Here is a 5000-nt window from a genome sequence, read left to right on the forward strand (position 1 = left end):
AGATCTTTTTTTTTGTTTTCTACTTCTTTCTGAGCATTTTTGACAGCTTGCAAAGTAGCACACATGAATATTTTTTCCTTCTTTTTTCGACTGTCCGTTTCTTAGGCATCACCTGTAAAATTAATTAAATAATTTATTGTAAGCAATTAATAAAGATTGAATCATAAATGGGAGTTCATTGGTAAAGGTTATTGCAACACTTGTTGCAACACATTATTTTAATTTTTAATTTTTTTGGTGGTTCTAAAATTAATAATTGATGAAATCAAAATATCGTATAAACTTTCATATTGCCATCTTGTTGAGTATGTTTATAAAAAGGGCTCCAAGAAACAAAAAATTTATAGATTAATTATTTAAACTTTTATGCCGCCTTTTATGACAACACAAACCCGTAAAAAAAATGTTGATTAACAATTGAATAATTTTTTGAAAAATGTTGATGTAACTTTTTTTACCACAAAATCATATTCTTTGAAGTGTCTAGATGACTCCAGAATGTTTTTGAATTTTTTAATTGATATTTGATTGCAAAAAAAAAAATATTTAAAAACTGCGCTCACTAGAGTGGCGCGCACATGCCGAAACTGCCACGCAAAAGCTAATTTTCAACGTTAAATTAAAATTATAAATATTGGAACTACGATTCGGGGAGTCAAGAACTTTTTCACTAAAATTTTCTGCTTTTTCAGAAACGTTTCCAATATTTGAGCTAACGCTTATACTTTTTGAGATTTTGCCAAAAAGCTGGACGGCTAGTTTTTTTAACAGTTTTTTGTTCATTACAATTGTAATTTTATTTTTCCAAAAAAAAAACAAAAAACGTCTTTTAAGCCATCAACTATATTTTTAGGAGACCTGTAACTATTTTTAGTAGGAATTCAACTTCTCGACTAGACTAAAATAGAATAAAAATACATTATTTAGGTATTTTCATTGATTCGTTTATTAACCATTTGATATGGTATTAATCTTTTTCTTAGACTAGTATGCCTTTAATTCTGTGCCTATTTAGACAGTCGATCTGAAGGAGTAAACTCCATTCGTGCGTCGGAGCTGACACACACACTTTTTTTTTTTTGCAATTTTTTTAGATTTTTCATCGTGCCCCTTTTTCCCACATAGATGATTTATGGAACTATTTCGTAAATAAGAAAAATAAAATCATTTTACCTATCATATAATTGTTGAAGTAAATAATTATCTAAAAGTAATTAAATATTTTAGAATTATTAACTATATTCTATACTTTAATATGAATCCTTATTTCCATATAAGAAAAAAAATTAAAAAATAATGGCCTAATCTGGCTCAATTACCAAGTATAGATTATAAATAGAATATTCTTATTTTTGATTCTATAAGTTATTCGCTAAATAAAATATTCATTTTTTATTGTAATACAAATTTTTTTTGTTCGTATAAAAAAACATCATACAATTTGTATTTATCAACTATTAAAAAATAATAAAATCGAATTACTTATTTATCTAAAGAATAATTTGATAAATAAAATTATTCCACTTTTCTAATATATTTAATAGTTTAAAAAACATATGTATTTTTTATCGTTTGTTTTAAAATCAAAATTTTCTTATTTACAGAAATGAATAAACAAATACTTCAAAATTAAAACAATTTTTTTTTATTAACTGCAACGCCCCATAAATTTAAAAAAAAATATATTAAAAACTACTTTCTGTTTATTAAGAAAATTATATTAAATTTTCATCAGTGTGTATATATAGTAGAATTCAGTGTAGATAAAGTAGAAGTCGCTCCCATGCTCGTTTGAAAAAAAAAAAAAAAAAAAAAAGAAAAATGTACGATAAAAGTTTCAAGGACAATTTTTTTCTTTTCCTTTCTTTTCCACTAGAAATTCAAATTTCGCTTCGAAAAATAATCAGATGTATTTTTTCGCGCAGGTGCGACTGGTGTGACGAAAGTATATGTAAAAAACATACACTAATGGAAAAAATTAAAGGATCAAAAAAAAATTCGAATTTTTGGGCGATTTTCAACAGGCCCTAACTTTGAGAGAAATAGTCGTACAAGAAATAAAAAAAATGAAGTTTTAGCTCCAAGTGTCTACTTTTTGGATTAGAACTTTGGATTAGAACTAGAATATCTTTATTTAATTAATTATTTTTGAACTAACAAAAAAATTAAAAATTAAAATAATGTATGTCAAATAATGGTTTTTTCAATTATACGCTATTACTGATTTCATATTCTTGTTAGGCATTATATGATTACTTTTTAAATTTTTTCTTGCCATTTGTTTATAAATTTTTTATAAACAAATGGAGTAATTAAATATTTTTGAAAAAGTTTTTTTCACCATATTGTTAGCGTAAGGAAATAATTATTTCAAAAAAAAAATTTTTCTTAAAAACAATATCTTATTGTTTATAATCGTTTTTTTCATATTTTGATTATTTAAATAAATTATTTAAGAATCGTTTTTGTTTTAAATCATAATTTACATTTTTAAATATAACGGCAGAAAAAAAATTTTTTTTGTCAACAATTTATTCATTTGTTTGTTTAACAATTTTTTTTTTATTATAATTTTTTTCTAGAACATAAAAAAATTACAAAAACAGCAACCTAAAAATTTTTTCAATTTTTTTAAAAACATCTGGATTTTGGAGTACGACAAAGTCCAAGCACTGACTCAATTCGTCAACAAACAAATTGCTGTAACTTAGCAACTATTGCAGATACAGTTTTCGACCTTCAAGTCGTTTTAATACAGTATGATTTAAACTTTCTTATAAATTTTAAACCTAACGTTTATCTGTTATAGTTCTCTAACAACACGCATTTATTTTTAAAAATTATAAATGCGTTTTTAAGAAACATTTTTTTTTTTTAAATAATTATTTCTTTACGCTAACAAATGGTGAAAGAAAATTTTTCAAAAATATTAAATTAATCCATTTGTTTATAAAATGCATGGATAGAGAGTTACTCCTCAAAAGCCGCTTGCTCCTCAATAACTCCCCACTCCTTAGGAGTTAAACTAATTGTAGGATTCGGATGCATGAGAGTATAGATGCCTAAACTCTCCCTACTCATCGCTCTGATGATGAGTAGCTCTAACGAAGAGCAAGAGAATGTAGCTCGTCAGGAGTAATACTCCTTCTACGAGTTACTCATTAAGGAGTTTTTCAAGAAAGACTCTTCTAGCAAAAACTCCTGAAAGGAGCGAAACTTGGATGCTTAAATCGAATACTCTTTAAAATTGTGGTGGGGTAAAAATTGAGAAAGAGCTATTTGGGAGCTACTTCTACTTTATCTACACTGAATTCTACTATATATACACACTGATGAAAATTTAATATAATTTTCTTAATAAACAGAAAGTAGTTTTTAATATATTTTTTTTTAAATTTATGGGGCGTTGCAGTTAATAAAAAAAAATTGTTTTAATTTTGAAGTATTTGTTTATTCATTTCTGTAAATAAGAAAATTTTGATTTTAAAACAAACGATAAAAAATACATATGTTTTTTAAACTATTAAATATATTAGAAAAGTGGAATAATTTTATTTATCAAATTATTCTTTAGATAAATAAGTAATTCGATTTTATTATTTTTTAATAGTTGATAAATACAAATTGTATGATGTTTTTTTATACGAACAAAAAAAATTTGTATTACAATAAAAAATGAATATTTTATTTAGCGAATAACTTATAGAATCAAAAATAAGAATATTCTATTTATAATCTATACTTGGTAATTGAGCCAGATTAGGCCATTATTTTTTAATTTTTTTTCTTATATGGAAATAAGGATTCATATTAAAGTATAGAATATAGTTAATAATTCTAAAATATTTAATTACTTTTAGATAATTATTTACTTCAACAATTATATGATAGGTAAAATGATTTTATTTTTCTTATTTACGAAATAGTTCCATAAATCATCTATGTGGGAAAAAGGGGCACGATGAAAAATCTAAAAAAATTGCAAAAAAAAAAAAGTGTGTGTGTCAGCTCCGACGCACGAATGGAGTTTACTCCTTCAGATCGACTGTCTAAATAGGCACAGAATTAAAGGCATACTAGTCTAAGAAAAAGATTAATACCATATCAAATGGTTAATAAACGAATCAATGAAAATACCTAAATAATGTATTTTTATTCTATTTTAGTCTAGTCGAGAAGTTGAATTCCTACTAAAAATAGTTACAGGTCTCCTAAAAATATAGTTGATGGCTTAAAAGACGTTTTTTGTTTTTTTTTTGGAAAAATAAAATTACAATTGTAATGAACAAAAAACTGTTAAAAAAACTAGCCGTCCAGCTTTTTGGCAAAATCTCAAAAAGTATAAGCGTTAGCTCAAATATTGGAAACGTTTCTGAAAAAGCAGAAAATTTTAGTGAAAAAGTTCTCGACTCCCCGAATCGTAGTCCCAATATTTATAATTTTAATTTAACGTTGAAAATAAGCTTTTGCGTGGCAGTTTCGGCATGTGCGCGCCACTCTAGTGAGCGCAGTTTCTAAATAATTTTTTTTTGCAATCAAATATCAATTAAAAAATTCGAAAACATTCTGGAGTCATCTAGACACTTCAAAGAATATGATTTTGTGGTAAAAAAAGTTACATCACCATTTTTCAAAAAGTTATTCAATTGTTAATCAACATTTTTTTTTACGGGTTTGTGTTGTCATAAAAGTTTAAATAATTAATCTATAAATTTTTTGTTTCTTGAAGCCCTTTTTATAAACATACTCAACAAGATGGCAGTATGAAAGCTTATACGATATTTTGATTTCATTAATTATTAATTTTAGAACCACCAAAAAAATTGAAAATTAAAATAATGTGTTGCAACAAGTGTTGCAACGAGTTTGGCAATAACCTTTACCAATGAACTCCCATTTATGATTCAATCTTTATTAATTGCTTACAATAAATTATTTAATTAATTTTACAGGCGATGCCTAAGAAACGTACAGTCGAAAAAAAAAGGAAAAAATATTCA

Source organism: Microplitis mediator, chromosome 8 (assembly GCF_029852145.1).
Source record: "Microplitis mediator isolate UGA2020A chromosome 8, iyMicMedi2.1, whole genome shotgun sequence".
NCBI lineage: Eukaryota > Metazoa > Arthropoda > Insecta > Hymenoptera > Braconidae > Microplitis > Microplitis mediator.